This window comes from Miscanthus floridulus, chromosome 10 (genome assembly GCF_019320115.1).
Source record: "Miscanthus floridulus cultivar M001 chromosome 10, ASM1932011v1, whole genome shotgun sequence".
In the NCBI taxonomy this organism is placed as follows: Eukaryota; Viridiplantae; Streptophyta; class Magnoliopsida; order Poales; family Poaceae; genus Miscanthus; species Miscanthus floridulus.
Window position 1 is genome coordinate 101191032 of NC_089589.1, and position 25344 is coordinate 101216375.

The 25344-nt window shown below is 43.0% G+C and overlaps 1 non-coding gene across 1 annotated transcript; it reads left to right on the forward strand.

The window, feature by feature from the left end:
* The first annotated feature begins 24510 nt into the window (after positions 1-24510).
* On the forward strand, positions 24511-24617 carry LOC136490324 (small nucleolar RNA R71). Its single transcript, XR_010767613.1, has one exon. It is a non-coding gene; the product is annotated as a small nucleolar RNA R71 (small nucleolar RNA).
* Positions 24618-25344: the final 727 nt, after the last annotated feature.

Here is a 25344-nt window from a genome sequence, read left to right on the forward strand (position 1 = left end):
TGGCCAGCAGGCCTAGGCTAACATGTCCTGAGGCAATAGGCTATGCCTGGGCCTTACCCTAGGCCGATGGGCTAGCATGGCATGGCCTGATCCATAGCGCAAGGCTCAGTGGCACTCCTTTCCACCACACTCCCATCCCCTAAACCCTAACTCTGTGTCGCACCCCCTTCCCCTCCCACCACGCCACGTGCCACACTCCCTTCCCCTCCCCTCGCGCAAACACAGCCACTCCTGATGCCGCACTCGCTCCTCCCCTCCACCACGCTAGCGTGGCCCCCGACACCATCAAGAGCTGGAGGCCACCTCCTCTGCGCCTCCTGCACCACCGGGCGCCTTCTCCATTCCTCCAGCACCAGCCTCAAGCATGCCGGCAGCCGCCCTCCTCCATGCCCTTGCATCCTCCCCTCCTCTTCCTGCCTCATGTGGGAGCAAGCTCGGCAGTGGCTCCCTTCCTACCTCGGCGATGTCTGCGGTGGTGGCTTGCCTAGGTAGAACAATGGCAAGCCGGTGACTACGCCCTGGTGACCCAACACCCATCTATCCACGCCTCCTTCCTCGGCTCTGAGGGCTATCTCATGCGGCGTTGGCCTCCTCCCAACCTCCCGTCGAGCGCGTGGCCAGCTTTGAGCAGTGGTTGTCTCCTCCTCCACGTGGTCATGGCGTCCTTTGTTTCCCTTTCCCTGCTGAAGCAGGCTGTGGGCTGGCCCGGCTAGCTAGCCCGGCCATGCTTTTTGGTCCCGCACAGCACAAAAAGCAGCCTAGAGGGCCATGCCTAGGCCATCGGCTAGGCACGAATCCTAGGGAGGCACGGCCCAGTGGCACACTGGGCCCAGCCATGCCATGTCTAGCATGGGTCCATGCCATGCCGGGCCAGCCCGTTGCCATATATAACTGTCCTCGCCATTTGCCCTATAGAGTAGCTGATGCACTAGAATGCCGCTTCGTTGCCAGCTCATGCCGCCATCATCACCATCACCATCGATGACCTAGCTCCACCACCTCCCTAGGTCAACCAGTTACCATTTTCAAGTCATGGCGAGCTTCTCATGCTAAGACCACCGTTTGTTTAGAGTCTACCAAGCCCGTGTGGCCAGAAACATTACTATGCCGGTGTGCTCTACCATGCCAAGCTGCCACGGTCACGGTCATGTGAGTAGTTAGCCCATGCATCCTCGATTGACCCCTCGGGCATGTTCGCGTGAATGTGTGGAGTGCACTGGTGGCCTTTGTGTCACTGGGGATCATGCCATTGGGCTGGTCCACCGTACCGGAGCTTCGCCATGCTGCCATGGCCAACAACGTGGATGCTACCTTGCCATAGTTGATCGACCATCACCATCAGGGAGTTCACGAGGTCAAGAGGGATGTGTAGGGCTAGTTGGTGTCATCAGAACCGCAGTCGACGACCTTAGCCACCGTGCTGGAATGCTGCCGACCCGTCGGAGTTGCCGTCGTGCTCGCCGTCGTGCACCAGATGACCAACCCGTACCACTAGGGTGTGCGCTATAGCAGAACCATCCAATTTATAAGAGCACAAGTACAATAGCAGCCCACAAGCGGTCGCACTATCATACTTGAGCCTAGATAAACCCGGTAGTAAGTCGAGTACCACAAAGGGTCTTGATTCAACCAACATACAACCAAGATCGTACATGATTCAACATACATGTCATACGTTACATAAAGTTCACAAATACAGTTCTATACATCAGAGTATGATTAAAAGTTATTACAAACCAAGTTTAGGTAAAATAGTAGCGGAAGCAAATAAAGTTTGAAACCAACATCTGTCATCACTGTTCAAATATAGTGCCAGCTCATGATCACATTTCCACAAAAGCATAAGAGAGGAATTAACGAGAGATGCCTTGCCTAGGGCCCTACTCCTTGTCCATGGCTGGACAGAAGCAATTCTTACAGTAACCATGATACATCATATTATCTTCAATAATGGGAAATAAACCCTAAGTACAAGAAGGTACTCAGCTAGACTTACCCGTCATAAACCTAAAATAAAGTGACTTCAAGGATCATGCAAGGCTTTATAAGTGGAGCTAGCTTGACAACATTTTGCATAGAAAGCCACTAATTCAACTATACCTTTTATAATTCACTCATCAAGTTAATTATAGTTATTCATCTCTAGATTAGCAACTAACATATGCCAAACATGTGGTATATTATTTAGTAGCATAACAATAATAACCATAGCCGGTGTAGTAATTCCATGTTCTTCATAACCATCATTCCATAATATAGTTACTACGATGCTGGAGCTAGCCAAGTTTCTCACTATCCGGGAGAGACGATGATTCAAATCAAGTTCAACCAGCTAGGAATTTATTCCTAACATAAACCTAGGCAGACCAGATCAACAGTCACCTTTGGTACAACTCAGGTCCACATTTCGCGGGTTCGATCAGCGCCGCACAATCAGGGATGACCAGCTGCCAGAACGTTTAGGCCCGACCTACCCTTGGGCTCACGTCTGGCTCCCCGCACATCCTTACTACCATCTAGAGTGCACACTCTTATAGAATAGGGCGCCGCCTGAGTTGAGCTACTTGGCTTTGCGGTAGGAATGAGTTATCCGGCCAGCTAAGTGAGAGGCATGCGTTCAATCTCAACAGAAGTTCCAACAACAGTACGGTCCTTAATGGGCACAGACGGAATCACATGAGCCAACCTACGCATAGACTTCATCCGACCTCCAGTTACATTACCCCATGGTTCTTTTCCATGATAGCAAATATAGCCAACCATGCTCTGGTATCCACATATATCTCATAGGTGACAGGAAATCACCCGACTTCTATCGGTCTAAGCATGGCTAAGCATATATTTGATCCTAGACCTACATAGGGTTAAAGGTATATTTATCTAGACAAGGTAGTTCTATGCATCAAGTGTTTCCAAATCAACTCTTATAACCTAATGCATCAAACATAAAGGACTCAAGTGATATTTTGTAAAACATGGGAGACTTAGAATGCTCCGGGGCTTGCCTTTGATAAAGGAAGTTGGCCTGCGATCCAGTACTCGGGTAAGAACTCAAGAGTTTGCTCCTCTCCTTTTGGAGCTACGGCCTAAGGTGCCTCCTGTTGTTTCTCTTCTTCTTCATTGAATTCCAATAGAGTGATCCCCTCGAACGATCCTATATGCATGAGCATAAAACAAGATATCACGAATGCATATATAATGGCATGTATAATATGATATGATGTGATGAATGCATCCTCATAAGTGTTCTCAGCAGCATTGCATTATGGTTATAACAATTTAGATTTTCTTTTACTGAGTAGGTACATATCTTTTCTCTAGTAACTTAAACAAACACTTATGTAAATTATTTTCTAGACTACAAGACAGCAGCCACTTGTTTTGATCGTAACTGGAGTTATACACATCTAAATAATATGGTTGTGGACATTCTGAAAATATTATCAAATTTCCTACAACTTTATTTTAATATTCTTAATGTGATTCAGCAATTATCTAGGTCAAACAATTCATTCTTTCAGATCTGTCTAGAAAGCAAGCATTTCTAACAATAGACTTCTAACAGCTATAATTCTCAAACCATAAGGCCTATGACTATGAAAATTTAACATAAAGTAGATAAGTAAGTTATCTATGACTTTGTTATTAACAAGTTTTACAGAAAAGATCATTATCATCATGAAATCATCATCACAATAGAAACGACACAGACAGTCATCTACTTGAATTATAAAGCAATAATTAACTAGTTGCCTATAAACAAATACTTCTAAGCCTCACTAATAGTATAAACAGATTATATGCATCACACACGCCACAAAAAAATCATGGTTATGCCTAACTAATTTATTTATATTTATTTATTAATTTCCTTAGATAATAAGGCGATTTACAGAGTAAATATTTCTAGTGCTCAATAAATTCCTAGAAAATTACAGTAGCTTACACATGACCCTAATAGTCTACTGTACAAATTTCATGCAATTTGGACAAGTATAGCTACCTCTACAAAAATGACAAGTTACATATACTTATTTTAGCAAAAATAGTTTAGCATAGTAAAAAGTGTCAAACAACATATTTCATATTTTTCTTACTTTCATCCTAGCATAAGAATACTGTGTAAAAATTTGCATGATCATATGTTATGTATTTTTACCCCATTTATTTTCACTAGAAACTAGCAATTAATTAAGATTAAATAGGAAGACCATATTTCCAGTATGCTTATTGTAGATTTAATATTTTCCTAGCTAGAACATATCAACACAAGACTAGCAAAATTTGAATCACAATTTTATCACTTTCCTAGCTCAAGTTATGCATTTTACAAGATATAAACTACTTTAAAAGCACTTATCTTGCTCAATTTAATTCTCCCAAAAAAATACCCTAAATAGTAGATTTCATATTTTTTATCAAATAGTACTCTTCAAGATGAATCCAACAAAATATGGTTCACCCTATTTGGATACTCCTAGCTCTAGATATAATTTTTGCAAGTTAGCAACAACTAGCTCGCCGACGAGCATGGCAGCTCGGCGGCAGCGCGCGGTGGTGCTCCGGGCATCCCCGATGATGGCATGGCCAGGCGAGCATGACTATGACATCTACAAACCCTAGGGAAGATCTATGGCATGGATTAGGTCAAGGTGGAGCGGTGACGAAGCATGGCAGCAAGCACGGTGATGTTCCGGCGGGAAAGGTGGCGCAAGCGTGCATCCATCTTCCCCACGAGCTTCGCCATTCTAAGGCTAAACCCTAATGCCTAACTACGAGAGAGAACAGCAACCAGACAGACACAACCACGGTGACATGCATGGTGGCGATGCTCTCGGCTCACGGCGATGTGGCTTGCGTTCCAGCAGTGGCCACGCGGTAGCGGCTCAATGAGCTACAGCTTTAGCTTCTAGGATCTACGATGAATATGAATCATGAATCAAGAGAGAGAGAGATTGGAGGAGCAGTGGATAGGGCTGGCCATGGTAGCTCGGAGCTCGGCGGTGCTCCGTGGCCATGGCGGCGATGGCAATGGCCCATAGACCTTTACCTTGGCTCGAACTAAGGCAATGGCAGGTCGGCGAGGTGGAGGAGGTGGTGGTGGAGCTGTGGGTGAGACGTAGTGGATGGTTGTGTGGTGGTGGCAACGAGCAAGCTCGGCGGAGGTACGGCGGCAATGGTGCGGTGCTCGGCTTACTTTGGTGAGTGAAGAAGAGGTAGAGAGTGAGTGAGTGTGGTGGCTTCACCTCCCTTTTCTCCCCCTGTTGGCCCGACCAGCTTGGCCGACGCCGGTGTGCTACTGCCATGCAACGTGCGTGGCCTAGGCATGGTCGGCCATGATGGCCGGCGATTGGAATCGGCTAAGTCTGATTTAGTTGACTGATAGCACTACTTCGTGCCTCTATATCTTCTAATCCAGTTTGAGTTAGCAAAATTGGTATTAGTGAAAGTTGTAGAGCTACATGAGTACTACAAGATTGATTAAAGGAGTTTTGTCTAAATTGCCATGGTTGTCAAACTATAAGGCTTCTACCGGTCTAAGCATGGCTAAGCATATATTCGATCCTAGACCTACACAGGGTTAAAGGTATATTTATCTAGACAAGATAGTTCTATGCATCAAGTGTTTCCAATTCAACTCTTATAACCTAATGCATCAAATATAAAGGACTCAAGTGATATTTTGTAAAACATGGGAGACTTAGAATGCTCTGGGGCTTGCCTTTGATAAAGGAAGTTGGCCTACGATCCAGTACTCGGGTAAGAATTCAAGAGTTTCCTAGCTAGAGCATGTCAACAAATGACCAGCAAAATTGGAATCACAATTTTATCACTTTCTTAGCTCAAGTTATGCATTTTACAAGATATAAACTACTTTAAAAGCATTTATCTTGCTCAATTTAATTCTCCTAAAAAAATACCCTAAATAGTATATTTCATATTTTTATCAAATAGTACTCTTCAAGATGAATCTAACAAAATTTGGTGCACTCCATTTGGATACTCCTAGCTCAAGATATAATTTTTGCAAGCTAGCAACAAAATCTATGAAAAATAAATAAAGAAAAATAAATTTCCACTCGGGCGCTACAGCTAGGTGCACCCGGTCCATACACCCACGGTGACTGACAGCGGGGGCCCATGGTCAACTTGGCCCCACACGCCAGTGAGACAGAGCAGAGCACCGGCTTGACCATCGAAAAGCTCATTGACGGCGAGGTCACCGGCGACGCGGTCGGCACCCACATGTTCCCCATCCTATTCCGCACCTACAGGTACCCTCAATTTGCTCAAAGGATCACTAGAGCTAGCTTGCCGGTGAGCATGGCGGCTCGGCGGTGGCGCGCGTTGATGCTCTGAGCATCCCCGGCGATGGCATGGCCAGGCGAGCGCGGCTATAGCATCTACAAACCCTAGCAAAGCTCTACGACATGGATTAGGTCAAGGTGGAGCAGTGGCGAAGCTTGGTCACGTGCATGGTAGCACGGCGGCACAAGCACGGCGGTGGCACGGTGATGTTCCAGCGAGAAAGGTGATGCAAGCATGCATCCATCTTACCCATGAGCCTCGCCATCCTAAGGCTAAACCCTAACGCCTAACTGCGAGAGAGAATGGTGACTGGACAGGCACGGCCACGGTGACGTGCATGGCGGCGGTGCTCTCAGCTCACGGCGGTGTGGCTCGCATTCCGGTACTAGCGATGTTGTAGCAGCTCAATGAGCTACAGTGATAGCTTCTAGGACATATGATGAAGATGAATCAAGAGATAGAGAGATTGGAGGAGCGGCGGCGCTCCGTGGCCATGGTGGCGACGGTAATGGCCCATAGACCTTTACCTTGGCTCGAACTAAGGCAATGGTGGGTCAGCGAGGTGGAGGAGGTGGTGGTGGAGCTATGGGCGAGACGTAGTGGATGGTGGTGTGGTGGTGGTAGCGAGCAAGCTCGGCGGAGGTGCGGCAGCAATGGCGCGGTGCTCGGCTTGCTATGGCGGGTGAAGGAGAGGCAGAGAGAGGGTGAGAGAGCAAGAGTGAGTGAGCGTGGTGGCTTCGCCTCCCTTTTCTCCCCCTGCTTGCCCAACCAGCTAGGCAAACGCCGGTGTGCTGCTGCCACGTGGCGCGCGCGACCTGGGCATGGTCGGCCACGAAGTTCGATTCAGTTCACTGATAGTGCTACTTCGTGTCTCTATATCTCCTAATCCAGTTCAAGTTAGCAAAATTGGTATTAGTGAAAGTTGTAGAGCTACATGACTACTAAAAGATTGATTAAAGGAGTTTTGTCTAAATCGCCATGGTTTTCAAACTATAAGGCTCCAAAGTGGGCTACATTGAAACTAAAAACAGCTTCAAGATAGCGAAATTTTAAGTTTTGAAAACAACATTTTGTTGATACTTGTGAGCTCTATTTGACCATGTTAGACACTGAATTAGATCATGACCCTTAAATAAAGTTTGTTACCCATGATGTGAACTACAACTTTTATTTAGATCTCACAGCCATGCAAATACTCTAAACTACTGTTCAACTTTGGTCCAACTAGTATCATGAAAATGGCATTCCAAATGAAACCAACACTTAGAAGCAAATTTGGTCTATGTCATGAATATAAACATTATTCCATTTACCATTCTAGATGTGTCTAAGGTGTTTTCATGACCTCACAACCATTTCATACATTGGTCATACATGATTACAAGCATATGTAAGTATATAAGCAATATCACATGTGATAAAGAGAAGGTAAATGAAATGAAACTTCATATGCTCATGCTCATGAATGCTTAGACGATGCTTGTGCTCATAAAATGCCAATGCCAAATGCAATGCTTAACACTGGGGTGTTACATGCACGATGACGAGAGGAATGTAATGGAGTAGGTCTCATCAGCGGCGAGCTCACCGTCGGCGAGCACCCGTCGGTCAACGGTCGTTAGCGCTGCGATCAGCGCGGGTGCATTGTGTGCGGTTGACCAGGCCCGGCTGTCAGTCATAGAGGGTGAGAGTGAAGCGGGTAAGGAAGGATTTTTATCCTTTTCGTTTTTTTCTAAAAATGCTAATAAACCCTAAAATTTGATTAATTCATAACTAAATAAATAAAGCTAATAAAATAATGAAAATTTGTGTGTAAGCTTGTTACCTTGTGTTTGAGCAGAGAAAAATATGAGTTGGTGGAAATCAGTATTTTTGCTAGGTTTAAAAATTACCTCTTTTAATTAATAAATGAACCTTCCATGATTTTTATAGGTTAAAAAGAATTATCCAAAAATTATGAAATTATTTATATATGCTTTACATGCTAAAATCAACCTTCACAAAAAGTTTGGTCCTATTTTGATGGAAATAATTTGTTCACTTAATTTGGATGCCTTTTTATGGATTAATAAAAATACAAAAATGATTTCCTTAAATCATTAAAATAAATTGAGTGAACTTTGAGATTGATTGTGGACCTTGGAACACTCACACTTTGTTGTTCCATGGCAATTACTTACATGATTGTGTTCTCATGATTAACATGTTAATAATAAATAACAATATTGTTTAGTGAGTAATTAATCCAATTGTTTACTGAAGCAAAGTTATACTTAAGTTAAATTAATCTTATTAATCATCTTGATGCCTATGTAGCACTTCATCATTCTAAAGCAAGCATAATTATTTATGTTTAGTGAACGAGAGTGGTGACCCTTGTGTTGAGCAAGTCCAAGAGAAGGGTTTTCACTCTGTGGAGGTTGGGTCCGAGGGCTGTGTTGTTTCAGAGATATCTAACAACCCCGACACCGCAGGCAAGCCCCGGAGCATATAACCACTTTCTTGTGTTTTACAAATGTTATTTACATAAGTCTTATGTTTGTTGCATTAAGTACTATAGGAGTTCATTGATCACCAATTGCTGCATTACCTGCCTTGTTATTCTTATACCATACCTTGTTGCCTTTTTAGTATCATAGTCTAGTTATGCTTAGTCATGCTAGACGATAAGAGCTGAGCAACAAAGTAAGTTTCACACGTTCTTACCCAGGGAATGCCCTATGGTTAGATCATAATCATGATTTTAATTTGAGACCAGGCGGAATCTTGGCTTGCGTCAAGTTTGAGGCTCAACATAGTGCCCTGCCTATGTCAATTGAGGACCGATCATTGTAGGCCCGCTTTTGATCATGACTTGTAGTACTGGCCACATGCTCTGGTAAGCCAAACACCCTAGCTATTCCATTATGTGAAAGGCCAATCGCGTACTAGGAGAGAGATGGTGAGAGTAGCGTGTACACATCCTATGAATCCACTAGGAGTGGCGCAGGGAGGTGGAGTACTATGCACTCAGGTAGCGCTGGACCCGTTCATGTTTTGGAGGATCCAAGTGAGGGTTGACATCTGTAGGTTCGGGGCTGGCCCTAAACCTACATATGTCATGTGGTAAGGAAACTCTAGCTGGGCCAAATCGATTCGAATCGCCGCTGCTTCTCAGAGAAGGAGACTCCATCAACTGCCCTGTATCATAATTAATAAATGAAACATTAGTTATCTAATCATGATATGAGATTGTTAAAGAAGTGATTGCTTTAGATTAGGTGCAAATGAGAAACTCATAATTACTTAACTGGAGCTAAAACGTTGAAAGTAAGGATCAATCATTAGTAAGCTTTTTTGCAAAAAGTTAATCTTGATTCTTGCTTCAGACTTACCTTGATTCCCCATAAGACTGCATATCCTTGGAGTCTTTCCTTTTCGTCGATTAAGCCTTGTTGAGTAACTTTGTACTCAAGGTTTGTTAAACCCTTGTTGCAGGTGAGCCTCATGAGCAGTTAGCCTTTTGCCCCTACTGCATGGCGGTTCTGGAGGAGGAGTCCCAGCAGTAGAGCTGTTGTTGTCGTGCACCCTTGGGCGGGGTGAACTTCTTTTGATTGTAGTATAAAGTGGTACATGTTTTGCTACCCCAATGCCTGCATGGCTAAAACTTATGGTTTGTAATAACTTAATAACTGGTTTGTAAACTTATGGTATTGTAAGACTTTTGCCACATACTCTGATGTAATATATTTGTATATTTGTACAACTGTTGTAATACTGCAATGCTTTCTGTAATGGATCCTGCTCGAGAGAATAAATGTGGATAATTCATGTTTCCCGAGGACACCCGACAGACTACCAGAGTTGTCTGGCTCTCATGTGTAGTAGTCAAAAGTCTAAAGGACAATGACAAGCATATGTGGACCATGTAACTTGGGTGGTTCTACCACAATACGTCCCACAGATCAAGGGTCCAGGTGGGCATGCAGGATCTGCTCCACATTCAGCTTCACTAAGATGTCGTTGGCGGCTGGTCGGAGGCTCTCAATGAGATCATCGATCTCATTGTCATCCAATCCTAGCGGAAAACCCTGCTCTACCACCTGAACGTTCACCGCTTCACAAAACTGAAGCTGGGAAGCGGCCAGCGCCATGGCAGACGCTTGACGAATGCCTTCGGACACCATAGCCGCCTTGTCTTCTCGTGCCTGGGTGGCTTCCTGCTAGGCCACGACAAGTGTGGCATGCACGCCCACCAAGTCACCGCACAGCATGTCGGCGTGTATCCTGGATGCACACAACAATGCTCGGACCTTGTGGTAATGCTTCAATAACTTATGATATTTTTTATCGCCTGAACATTCGCCCACTTTAGAACTAGAGGGCTATTCAGGGATAGACGGGCTCGGTGTCAGCGAACAGCGATGGGAAGACTCTCTGGCACCACCGATGGGAAGCCCCATGATGGGGGTGGCACCACCATGTAGGAATCGTTGCACAATGCAAGACAAGTTCAAGCCCAGATGATAAAGGGGAGAGCAATCAGATTTAGTAGGCAAACGATTAACCAATCTAACTGGTGCTGCATGGCACAGAATCACTGGTGGCTGCCCCCATCGGTGATCCAGCCCTGGTTCGTCGCCTATGCATGATGCCAGGCAATCTTCTTATCGACTGTGTATGTCCCATGTGGACGGCGGTTGGCCCAAGTGAGGACATGCTCCCTAACGACATATTGTGTCCAACCATAGGGCACACTCTCTAGGCAAAGGGGACAGACCAGCAACCCATAGCAATTGGTGTGTATCATCATCTTCCAGCGCTCGGGGATAGGAGTTGCGTACCCATGTCGATGATCGTCCTCCGAGTGCATCGTAATGCAACCCGGAGAGCACTTGGACATGTCCTTGGTGGATGCCAAGCGGGAGCACGAGGATACATGAGACCCACTCATGACGTGGGCCAGCAAGAAGAGTGGAGTCCACACAGCCTGTGACAACAACGAAGTGGAGCGCACTGGGACTGCTGATGGTGAGGGAACCACCAGTGCCACTGGCGCCAGTGTCATCATTGAGGGCGATGGGGAGAGCAATGGTAGTCTAGGAGACGACGGGTGGGATCACGACGAGAACACTGGTCTCCCACAACTGGACGTCAACGCCGCCTCCATCGACACCAAAGCAAGGCGCACCATTGGCCCCACCTCCTCCTAAGAGGGGAGAACCAGTATACTGGAGGAAGTGGGGACTAGAACTAGGCGACCCTTCGTCGAGTAGCGCTTCATGGTCACGACCTTAGTGGCAAGCTACGGGGAGGCGGAGCTCGAGACTTTGTGAGGCGAGGCGAGGGTTTTTGCACAATGCAAGGTGGAATCAAACAATGGGAGTGAGGCCAGGCTTTATGTATACACAGGGCGGAATTTCTGTATGCTGTGAAGTATATAGGCTTTATGATACATAGGGCGACACTTTACGGATCAAGATTCTTGATTAAGCTCATTGTCAGGTTCGATATAAAATGTTGTTCTATTTGCATGATTCGGTGAGATCTTTTGTGATGTTTTGGATTGTACTCGTGTGATTGCATTCGCGCAAATTAGATAAGATTATGTTCAAATTGGTGTGATCTTTTATGTCATAGTTGTTGTTACTATTTCCTTTAAAGTTAGTCAAACTTAAAATTGTAAACGACATAGTAACAAGCATAACAGGAAAAAGAGGAAAAACTACAGAGGATGTTGTCCGAAGCGTTCAAATGTACAGAGGCCCAACTTTCTTACGCGTGCAGGGGTGCATGCTCATACGGAAAAAATACGATCAGCACCAGTAGACTTTGAACAACGAAATACATATATAGTTGATGTTATTGCCAAATTAAAATAAAGTCACCAACCAGATATATATACATAGATGTTTAACCTACCACACTGATCTGAATAACTTATAGCACTCCCGTGAGATCCTACACTTCTTGCTGCAGAACCTAACCCACATGTTGTAATACCCAAAAAAAAAGGAAAGATAGGGAAGGGGAGGCCTGCTAAAGGCCCAGCCAGCCAGCCCCTCCTTCACTCATGCCCCCTCCTTCCTCCTGACCGACCCTCCCCTCTTCCTCACGTTCTTCCTCTCTCCCTCCTCCTCCCATGGCTGCCTACCTTTGAATCCAAGCTCTGCAGCGCCAAACCCTTGGGGGGATCTAGCAAAAACGGATCGGGGATGTCAAGAGGAGCAAGAAGAGGTGCGTCTTCCATGGAGATTAGTCCTTTCCCCATCTCTTCCTGCTGCCCTAGGTTTGGGGAATATCCAAGGTGAGGTGAATCCACTTTAAAACTGTTAATTGAGGTGCTTAGATGTTTCTTGGTCATGGGGATTAGTGGGTTTGTGGGGGAATCACCATTTAGATGTCAACCTAGGGTCTGTTGTCCTGGAGCTCGAGCAGTGCTGCTGTTCATGTGGTTTAGTTGACCTAAACGATTTTTCCTCAACAAGTTGATAATATGGAAGTTATAGAGGACCTTCAGATCTGTTTGCCTGTGAAATTTCATGATCTGAGCCCAGATGGTTTGAGAGAGATGAATTTTCTAAGCTAGCTGCTATTTTCTGACAAAAATCTGGACAGAGCTGGATCTAGCCGGATTTGAAGAACCTTAGAGGATTTATATGACTTTACAAATTATAGGAGACTTGTAGCATTTTTCATTAGCTTTCCATATTGGTAAAGATCATGGCTTTTGGATAAGAGGAACTCTAGATATAGATTTTTGAAGTTAGAGGTACTGTTTTCTCTGCAGAATGTTCAGTTATTCTTTGCTCATTCATTGGGCCACCTTGCTGACCCTATCTGCAAATGTGAGAAATATGAGAGTTGTAGACCATGAGATGATTTGCAATCTGGCCAAATTTCATAATTTTTGGACAAATGGATATGGAGTTATAAAAATGTGAAGTCTGCTGTCTCAATTGTTAGACAAATTCTGAAGCCTGTTTTCAACTGCCAATTAGGCCATCTTTTAAGCATGATAAAAATATAATCTCTTCATGAAAGTTGTAGGCCTTGTTGTGTAGATCCCCAAAGTGTATTTGTTTGCTATCATAGCCTTAATAGATTAAAAGATACAAAAAGATGAAGCAGCAGTGCTGCTGTTGGCTGAATTTCCAGAGTGTTGTCAGGCCTTGTTTGTGGGGGTTTTTCCGAGCATAGGAAGCATTTGTTTGCTGTTTATATACATCTTTGGTACTGCTGCAAACTGAAAAACATGTATGTTCAGGTGGAGTCACTTTGAGACGCAACTAGCGTCCGTTTTCATCGTCGGTAAAGGCAAGTGAATGTAGCTGTTGTGTTGCTACCACTTTAACATGCTATCTTTACTGCCTCCACTTATAAAATGCAGCACACATACTTATATGTGGTAATCTGAAAAACATACATGATGCTCATAGTTATGGCAGAAGTATAAATATGATGTTACTAGTACAGCTATGTAGTGGGTGTATTCCTTTTTAATTCGACATGGCTGCATAGATAAATGAAATGTTCAATGGATGATGGTTTTTGAACTCATGGTTGAGGCTGATAGTATATTGCACATGTGGCACATACTTGGTAATTTAAACTATCTCATGATTCTTTTACTATAGACGAAGTCTATGGAATCCTTAGTGGCTTAATAGCTGATGGATTTGTTATAGCATTATGTTGATCTTGGTGTTTGAAAACATCTGTGGCATTATGCTACTTTTTGTCTCCTAGGGCTAACACGTGCGGACCAAATGAAGTTTTGGGTTATGAGTAAGGTCAGAAGTAGTTTCTAGAAGTCTTTGGGTATATGTGTGTTCAAACTTAAGAATTAAGTTACGGGCTGACTAGCACTATTTTAGAAGTTCCTTTTTAAATATGATATACATGGTTTGGGCTTAGATTACAGATTTGGTGCTTTACTCCATATTTAAAAAGATAATACTTACATTCTATCCTATACCTGTTAAAATGAAGGAGACCCATAGATAACATGATATGGAGAATGATTTCGTTGATACTTGGCATACATGAGATTCTATAATTCAATCATGGTTGATACTATTTATGTTGAGTAAGCTCTTTATGCATCTCTCCGTATGTATTATCATGGCTTGTTCTCTTGTCATTATGGAGTATGTGGTATTTGGATTCTGGAGATGGCATTTATATTGTGGCATTGCATCACATTGCATTGCATGTCATTTGGAGTTATGTCGCGATCCTATGGTTGCGACCGTACCGGTACAGCATCGTCATAACGATGCAGCTTCATACCTTGTTGGGTATGAAGGCAGGAGTTCATATGCATGCATATGCATACATCATCATTTATTAGGTGCCGATACAACTTCACACCTTAATAGGTGTGAAGGCAGGAGTTCATGTGCATTGATATATAATTCGGAATGTTTTGGATGTGGGATGTGATGAAGTTACCTTGTGCCGACATACACTGGGATGTTACTTATGGGATTTCGAATATATCGTATGTGAGCTTCTTGCCATTCGCATATTTGTTATGTATGGATATTTGAAATATTGGCGTGATAGAGTTGCAATGACTAACATGATAAGCGATGCTTCTCTATGGTGATGTGTATTATGGTATGGCCTATGGACTGTGGAGATATTATATGTGTTGTTGCAGTGCATTCCTATGGGCTTCAATGCCATTGCAAATGTTATTCCATTTTTTTAGGTATATGTTCTGTATTAGGTATATGTTCTGTATTTATGCTACCTATATTTTTAGTTGTTATGGAGGCCTATATGCTATGGCTTTTGAGGGTTGTTAACTATTGTTCTACATGGACCTTATATCAATTGTTATGGTAACTATTGTACAGACTAATGTTGTTTTTGCCATTGCCATGATCGCATAATTCTTGGTATATCAAGTAGATTGGTGGAGATGTTAATACTTGTTACTTTATCGAATGATTGGTTAATCTAATGTGGTTTAAATAGCCTGTTGAAGTAGTTCGCTTGCTGATATTATTCAATCTCACTCTTGTTTTCCCCTCCCCAGGTTGTCTTTTGATGCTAGCATGGAGGGAAGTGGGTTAGTTGCACTACATACACTTTCACGGGATCCTACATAATGCTAAGATGTGTTCTTTTAAGTTTATGAGATGTGAGTATCCTTATTCATGTTTGTTTAAGTCGAGTAGTTGTTATGTTAGAGAACCACGCTTGATAATCTATCTATTTGTTGCTTCCGCGTTGGGCTGGTTTCAAGGTATTTGCTGCCGAAATTTTCTAGTTCGGCATTTTGTGGTGTAGTTGTGTAGCATCCTTGGGTTGCGTGGCACCTGGGGTGTTACAGTTGGTACCAGAGCGGGTTTTAGATTCTTAGTGAAATAAGGCTTAATTCGACACACTTGCACATGTAGGATGGGTTGGGTTTGCATAATTGCTTGTCACCTTCTTTCTTTAAGGGTATGATGAGTTTCTATCATGATACTTTACTCTTTGATATGGTTGGTTGGTATGGATTATTGTTTTGAATTCTTGGTGTAGTAGCATACACTTTTGATACATGGCATTATTATTTTGCATTGACTGTCTTATATGCCCATGACTATGGTATTATATGTTATTGGTACCTTAATTCGGAATGCATGGTTGCCACTTATATGCGTCATTGCTTTCGCTTGTAATATAATATAATTATTGTCAGTCTTGAATTTATCCTGCAGTACGTTTTTGTGGTTGTTTAACATCAATGTGTTGTCTTACTCGATGGTGGAGCGTTCTTGTGGGTTGAGAAGTTTTGTAGACCTTGTGGTTTGAAGGACCCTAGAAGTTTGAAAGATTAGAGAATGTATAGTTTGGCAATGCAGATGGGTTGAGTGGAGGGCCCCCACAATACTCTTTTCTGCATTGTTGAGTGAGGGTTGTCTGAGTGTTAGGGTTGCGATCCAACAATCCATGTTTGAAGTTAATAGTTGGGTGACGGGTGGACTGGCCCCCATGCCGTGCATTCTAACTATTTTCTTCGATATATCGGAGTGGTGGATCGTTGGTGCCTTGTCCTGTAGGTTGGAGTGACGATGTTTTAGTATGACCTTTGCATGGTGTAAGGCCTGCCAATCACAAAGTTGAATTAAGAGGATCCATGTTGAGTTTTGGGAGGTTACAAGTGTTAGATATATCTGTGATGTTGTGGAGTTTGCGCTTGTTGCCTCAAACCTAATTAGAGCATAAGAGCTTGCTTTTTAGGTGCCTTCTTGAAGTGTTTGACTGGGTCCGTGGTGGCTATGTAGTGTTCTTTAGCATGCTTGGTTACTCCTAGTGTCCTTAAAGGTCATGATTTGGTTCTATGTGTTTCTTGGGATATGTAGTCAGAGTGGTTTGCATGATATAGGAATCATGGTGGAGTTTTTTGATAATCGGGTGCTTTCTGAGGATTCCTTTTGGGATGATCTAATTGTGGGTTGATGTAGGCTTGATCTTGCCTTACAAAAAAATATATCTAAGGTGTTGTTTGGTTGGTTCCATGTTGTTTAGTTGACCTTTGTCATGTGTGCATTCTTTATGGCATTAACAATCAAGTTAGCAGGACTTATTTGTTGAGAGGGTTCTAAGGTTAAATGAGTTCATGTTTTTAGCTTATAGTCGATTGGGTCATAGTAAAGATGGTTATGGCTTCTTGTTTGAGGGTTTTCGTCATGCTATAACTCGTGATCCTTATTTTATCTTCATGTTACCTACATGGCTCTCTTAGAGCCTACAAGTGAATGTGGTGTGTGGTTTGTAGTTACCATGTTGAAGCTAGTTCATGTGGCAGAACCAAGTTGTTGCTAAGTGATGGTTAGACCAAGGAGTCTAGTTAGATCATTTGTTTCGATTGGAGTTCTGTCTTGAGTTTTGTCGCTTTAGCTAAATCAATTCTTGAGGTGCAATTATGGTGTGGTGGTATGCTATGAGTAGTTGTGCATGAGTTTGTTGGATCATGCTAAGGGGGAGAGTTAAGTGCCCTCTTAAAGTTATGCTAGAATCTGTGGGCATTTTAGCTCGTATTCTTCTTTCTTTTGGAAGTTTAAAGGAAGTATGAAAGATGGATTTGATGAAAGGGTTGCTTTGAAGTCAGTTATAATAGTAGGGGTTTACTTTCTATATGAATTTCTGTGCCCTACATGGGTTCTCATGCATTTTGGTATATTAACAGAGTTTTGGCCTTTTGAGGCTAGTGTTTGGCGTGGAATATTGTTCTTGGTGTGTTTGAGGTATTCTATCCCTATGATATTAATTCATCTTAGGAATAAGGGTGCTCGGTGCAATGTTTTGGAGTAATCATGGAATGCTTTAAAGATTTAAAGTTTTGGTAGACAATTAAGTTCAAGCATGGACCCATGTTCTTGAGTGGTGGTGCCACATGGGGTACCTTGGATGCTTTAACAATATCTTCTCTATTCACGTTTTTGAGTGGTAGAATGTCACACCCAATTTTAAGGATAAAATAGGGTGCAAATTCTTATGTGCGCCCAAAGATCAGTCACACACATAAGCCGATAAATTATGAGTAGTATCATCACCAATGTTTATTACATCACGAATAAAACAGAGTTATTACATAAGTATAGCGGAAATAATAAAAAGATCTCTCGCGGAAGCTCCAATTCACAGGGACGCCGACTAGCTGACCACAAGTCTAGTAGTCCTCAGGAAAATCATCATACCCAAAGTCATCTGTTACCCATCCGGGATTTTTATCCATATAACGAAAATGAACAAGTGTAAGTACATGTCGTACTCAACAAGAGTAACACGGGGTTCATGAGGCTAAAAAGGCTAGACACAAGCTTAACAGCGGTCAGCTTTTAGTTGTCACAATTTTAGCTTATGAGTAGCATCAAGGTGTTTCAGTCCCCAAAGTAGAACACATGATCAAATGTAAACATGAGTAATGAATAGCATAAACAGATATTACTTAGTGATCATCTATTCCATAAATGTTCCAAGGCTGCTCGTGACCGTGAGCACGGCTGATATACCAGTTTTACACTCTGCAGAGGTTGTACACTTTCACTGTGAGTCATGATTCCCATATGCCCGGGTTTATAACTCCCAAAACACTTCCAAGGTGAGCAGGCAAGGGTCACTATGAAGCCTTTCAAAGGTTCGTCTAACAAGTTAGGGCCGCTAGGTTTCTGTGGCCTACGAATGTAGAGCTCCTCTTCCGATAGGCACAATGACACGCAGCCTATACACTGACGGACAGAGGCCGCACTACATCCAACCCGGAACACACCCCTCTTGCGCCATAAAGGTAACCACTAACAAGCTAGAAAAGGTCCTCATACTGAGCCAAAGCCAGAGCCATGTAGCTCTCGCAGCTGTACTGTAAGTCCTGGATGATCACTTACAGATAAGTCCTTAGGGAGAGGAATATGAAGCATTTAGAAAGTAGCTAAACACTCCAGCCCCCTGTTTCCATGTTGCTAAAAAGTCATATTTTGTGTTTATTGCATATACCATTAGTCAAGTTACAAGATCATGGTTTAACTGAGCTCTAGCAAAGCTACCCATAGGCATTACCCATAGGTGACAAGGCAATAGTCCAATTCTAGGAAATTCCTATCAAGACGACACATGCAACATGATTTTAATGATTTAAAGTGAATAGGAAACAAGGATGATCCCATGCTATACTTGCCTTGAGCAACGTACTCCTGCTAGTCCTGCTCGTCAAAGTCATACCCTTGATCTTCCGAGAACTGCTCACCGTCTATACTCGATAACCACAGCAACATACAAGCATCCAGGAGCAATCATGCAAAGCAACCAAGGCTACAGATTAGAACAGTACACCAACAACAAAGAATCAAGATGAAAAGTTTGGAAAACGAATCTACGTCTCGCTATGAACACACAGACGCGAAGATCACAAAAATCGGATCTAAAACGGAAAAGTTATGATTTATACAAGATTTCCTATAGACAAATAATAGATTAGATCCGGAGTGAAGTACCAATTTTGAAGCTATAGGACACATCTGAGAAGAACAAGCAAAATCATGCAAAAGTGAAGTACCACCAGGCTACAGGATCTTGCTCCTATGTTGTCTAGCTACAAAAATTTGTAAGAGATGGTTGTGTTTTATTGTTAATCTTGCCTTTGTATAAATATAAACCGAAACTCATGTGCAATGTAAACAGAAGGAGAACAAGAGAAAGGCAGCAGAACATGATCAAGGACTTGAAGAAGAAAATGGTCCACCTAATGAAGATGTTAATGCTATGGAAGTCTTCAGGGACTTCCAAACCATTAGGAAAAAAGGGCCTAAGCGATGCTGCAAGAGCAGCAATTGTAAGTACCTTCTTTTGCTTCCCTTGAAATCTACTGAAGCCATTGCCATAAAAGAAGGAAACATAGTAGGAGCCTAGTGTTATGGAAATCTACTAAAATCTATTGAAGCTTATGTAATCTCTATCAGCAGTAGGCTGGGGAAGACGTACGCATTACTTGTTATGAATCAATCTCTTGGGTTTTCAATTGAAGTCCTCTTACAATATCTGTAACCTAATGTTTTACTGATTGAATTTCACAGGAAGCTATGAAAATTATGCAAGCAGAACCTATTGCTGATGGGCAGCAACCAATGACTAGTGCTAATGTTGTTTGTAAGGTCCTCTACATCTATCAGGGCAAGACCCCACCTAGGGAAGCGGCAACAACTTTTTTTGAAGAATGCTGGTATCCAAACAAGCTCCACTAGAATAGAGACATCGAAGGAGAGAATGCTTCGGGAACAACTTGCTGCTAAGCAGGAAAGTTTCGCTGCCCTCGCCGATTAAGTGGATGAACTGAATAGGAAGACAGAAAAGACTGAAAGGGAGCTTGAGGAATACAAGAAACAGCAACAGAAGGTGTACAATAATCTCTGTGAGCTACACGCTTCAGCTCTTCTGGTAACTCTCGGTCTTTAACTCCTGCAGCTTGATGCAGTGAACATTTGTGGTTTGATGTGTGGACTCATGTGCCGGCTTGATGTGTGGACTCGTATGCCGGTTTGATGTGGTGATACTTTGTCAGTGGTTCACTGCTGACGTGTGAAATGTTAATTGTTGTTATTTGATTACCAGGCCAAATAGTTGTGTAGTCAGTCTGTGCAGTAGTGATGATCTCGAATTACTTCTATGATGAATTGATTGTACTCCACACGGTAGAACCAGGACAGGCCACGTGATCAAATAAAAATGCGACACGTGGACGAACTAGTGCATGACACGTGCAATAGCCGGGACTCGACATGTGGGCTATTAAAATCTAACACGTGGAAGGAAGTCGTGAAGCCATGTGGCTGAATAAAAATACAAAATATGGACGAACAACGCCGTGACTCATGGTTGAATAAGAAATGGCCACGTGGAAAAATACAAATACGACACATGGTCCAATGAATAAGTGACACGTGATCCAACCGCAACATGACACGTGTGATAATAGAAAACTAATATGTGGAACAACATAGACCTGACGTGTGGTCTAGTAAGAACCTAATACGTGTAAGAACCAGAGATGGCCACGTTGTGCAATAAGAAGGTGACACGTACCCGAACCATCATCAATGCAACCGGCTATAGCATGTACACGTGGACTATAGCATGTACACATAGAAAGCATCTGCAACAGAAGCGTCCACAAGCGTGGTAGCCCCTGCCATGCATGCCAAAACAGTTCTATGACGGTCTATTTTCCGTCCTAGATCAAGAAACTTCTATGATGATTTTGTCATATCCATCATAGATGTGCAAGTGTGACGCGACTTCTATGACGAACCATTTTTCGTCATAAATTTGTCGTAAAACTGAAATTATGATGAATTTAGCTCCTTCAGTGACGAAATCTATTCGTCATAGAAGTGGATATTTCTAGTAGTGTCATAACTTGTATCAACTTAGAAAAGGAGCATGCATTTGCAACCCATAAGTTTTTAAGTTTTTAGGATGAGATATTTTTAGCCAGCAAACTTAAATCTTGGAAAATACTAAGTTACAGCCTAGGCACAGATAAATTATAGACAGAGCAACTATTCATCATTTCAACATAGGAGAAACTAAACATTCTTAAAACACATATGAGAGTGGAATTCATATTTTTGTTGTTTTTATAATATTTCATTTTTTTGGTTTTTTATTATTCAATTTTTTTAAACGCTAATAATTGAATAAATACAGAAAATAATTGCGAAAATTAAAAATGCGAAAAAGATACGAGGTACCTCTGCGGGGTCCTCCCCCAAGCTAGCTCATGGCCTATGGTCCGAGATTGTATCCCATGGACTGCTAGTAGGCCACCTGTGTATCATGTTGTTGCTTCAGTAGCGCATTAATTTGCACAAACTGTTGCTGTTGTTGAAGCTACCACTAAGTCGAATCCTGCACGTGAGTGTTAAGCGTGTTTTGGATCTCACCTATGCGGATCTCCAATCCTCCGAGGCAAGTGTTGATGCCGTCCAATTCCTGATGATCTAAAGTAGATTGTCATGGATGGATGGGTGGTGGTAACCCCTCGGAGTTGGACGAATGTTGCGTCCATGCTATGGTGTCGGCTTCTCGCCATCCTGACCCTCCAGCCTCTTGTTGCTATGGGGTGTGATCCTAGCCCGGCTGGTACCTAGGTGTGAACCCAGGCGTCTGCATAGCTAGGAACCACTCCGCATGATACGCCTAAGGCACAAGTGGTGTCGATATTGGCGGTGGCTGCTGAGAGCTGCCAGCTTCGTTCCTAGTCCTGCTCCTTGTTGCCCTGCGAGAAACAGAACTCCTGCGTGCTTCCTCTTGTTCGATAAGAGCGAAGGTTAGCTCTGAGGACTTATACAAAGAGACTTCCGGGTTAGGTAACGAAATCTCGTTTGTATACCCCGGGAAGAAAAACGTAAGGTTTCCTGCATCATCTTATTTCAAATGGTGCCCATGCATCAAGTAGTGCTCATTAATACTGATGCGTGGAGTAGAGATGTATGTTACATCTTGTCCATCCAATGCACCAATACTAGTGAAAATACGAGTCACAAGGAACGTGCAAGAGATAGATGTGGAAGCCTTGAATGTTTGTAACCAATATTTAAACATTTCTTTTACATGAGCAACTTTAATCTTTTTAAGCATGGCATAGAGCAGTTGCATTTTAGCATGATAAACAAATCTTATGTCTTGTCTAGCAAACAAAGCCATGGCAATCCAACGATGCATGAACCTTAAAGTAGGATGATGAATATTCATATTTTGAGGTTGAAACTTGCTAACTACATTTTAACCCGAAATTACTCTCCAAAATTCATGGTGATTAAAACCTTTGAGAGCATGATCTAAGTCAATTGAGCATTTTGTACTAAATCCTAAGTGAGAACTGAGATTTCTCCATGTAAGATAATATTCTTGCTCAAAAAGATGGAAAGTAATCCCATTCTCAATTTCTTGTAAAGAGCATAAAAACTGGATCGTCAGGAGGCGAGAACCTTGCTCCCCAATGGGAGCAACGTTCTCCCATCCAACGGCTTTCCAGACGATGGCGAATTCGGTGTCCATACCTATCTTTTTGAGGAGATCGGGGTGGTATGCCAGCGTGTGGATGAACTCGCGGTTCTTGAAGAGGTTGTATGCCTACATCTCCCGTTCTCCCTCCAAATCAAGGTGGTGATCGTCATTGCCTTCCTCCATCGGTTGCTCTTGCTCTTGCTCTTCTGTTGGCACCGTTTCTTCATCTTCATGCTTCGGGCTCTCCTTGGGCTCAGTGTAACCTGTGCTTGAGCTTCCATGGGAGCGTCTTGAGCTTGACCCCATGACGTTCTTGAGCGCGCCGGCAAGCCTCTTTTCGAACCTATCCATGGTAAAGACAGCACAACAAGCTCAAAAATGGGGTTACGTTAGCGAAAATAAATCGAGTGACCCATGAGCTTGGCTTGGTGCCGTTGAGCTAGGAAATTTTCTGCAGAGTTTCCTTGCTCTCAAAGCTTGTGGAAAATATTTTTGCAAGTGGTGAAGGAAAGAGAGTGAGAGGGAGTGAAAAAAATGAGAGTGGAGTGTGAGTGAGGGCTCACACCTGAGCTCTCTGCATTTATAGAGCAGAGCACCGGCTGAGAGGGGGAGGGTGCAACGGCTAGGAGCCATTGGCGAAGCAGCAGCGACGGCGATGCCGGGCAGGCCTGGTGTGGCCACACCAGAGGTGGGCCCGCTCAGTCCCCCCTTTGGCCGGTTGCTTTTAACGGCTAAGTGGGAGATAGCCGTTGGGGTTTTGCAAAATTTTGAACTCCCCTCCTCTTAGAAATGATTTTCCACAAAACTTTTATTATATTTTGAATTTTCATAATTATTTTAAAAATGAGAAATGATAATAGAAAAATCTAAACTATTAGAAAATGATTTTTATTTTATTTTTCTAAAAATTTTATTTTGAAGTAAAATTTTAAATTTTGAATATTGATTTTTTGAATTTTTAAAAGATAACTACCGATTTACCTTCGGCAAGGGCTCGATAGTTATAGTCCATCAGCAAGACATCTCCTCCTTTATTGCTCTACAGTTGCATGAACAAACTCGGGGGAATTCCCGGGTTGCCCCGGGATTTTCCCCGTTTTGTTGACAAGAATAGCAGCAGCTATTTGGGCTATATGCGTTTCTATCATTTTATTAAAACTCGACTGATTTTTAACGGAGGAGGATAAGCTTTCAATTTTATAATTTATATTTTAAATCATTTTATTGTTAAACATTAACTTTTTGGTGATATTTTCATTGATTTTAGCTTGACCTAGAACTAGGTCCTTCAAGCAGGGTTGATTCGAATTGAAATTTGAGTTGAAGTTCGAATTACCTCCTTGTGGGCGGGACTGGTTGTTCCACCCATTATTATTTTGCTATCGGAACCCGTTGTTGATGTATGCGGCGTCTTCATGGGTTTCGGGGTAGTCGTTCCCCAAATGTCTGACTTCTCCACAGACTTCACATGTCATATGTGAGTCCATGGCCTGGACGGTGGCCTTCATTGCCCCTTTATCCGCCTCCTTCACGGTATGCATGCCTTTTTGTTGTTTTCTTTTTCCTCCCCAACTTTGATTTGCCCCCATCTTTTCGATAAGAGCCGTGGCTCCATCGATGGTGAGGGAAAGAAATGCGCCTCCAGCAGCGGCATCTACGTGCCCCTTCGACATGGGCATCAGCCCCTCATAGAAGTTCTAGAGCACGAGCCAGTTCTCTATCCCATAGTGTGGGTAGGCTTGGATGTAATCCTGCAGCCTCTCCCATGCTTCGGGGATAGATTCCGTGGAATTCTGCTAGAAACTTGAAATTTTCCCTTTTAGGGCATTGGTTTTGACCATGGGGAAAAACTTCATGACGAACGTTGCAGAACATTTGTCCCACGTGTGGTTTGCCTGCACCATCGTGATTAGGCCAGTCCAGAGCTCAAAGTTTTCGGTGTCCGTGTTGACAATAGGCCCAATGGGCACGTTGGCAACAGTGGGGGTGTAGTCGTGGAGTGACTTGGCCATAGCGATAGTAGCAGATGGTGTAGGGTCGACTGATTCAACTGCCGACGGAGTAGCAGAAGAAGCGGTACAAGACCGACTCTTCCTTAGGAGTGCCTCTAGATTATCGGTGTAGTTTTCTGGCAGAATGAAACCGGTCATACACTATCCTATTTTCATCCACAACAAGGAGAAAACAAGCAGAGTTAGCCTGCATAAACTATGGCCACCATTCATGCATGTGATCATGATCATGTCCTACTAGATCTCCTTTAACCTATGCCTTCCCCAGCACGGTGCCAGAAATGCTTATTGGCATTTCTTAGCATCACTACCAAGTTTGGAGATAGAATCCATCCCCGGCAATGGCCCTAGAAATGCCTATTGGTATTTCTTAGCACCGTCACTAAGATTTAGTAAACCTTAGCGACGCCGCCAAGAAACACCAACTACAATAGTTCTTAATGATTATAGAAACAATATCTGCAAGCGCACAGATCTATCGTTATAACATTTCACCTGAAAGTATTTAGGGTATCGGTATTTATATTTTCCTAAAGGAAGG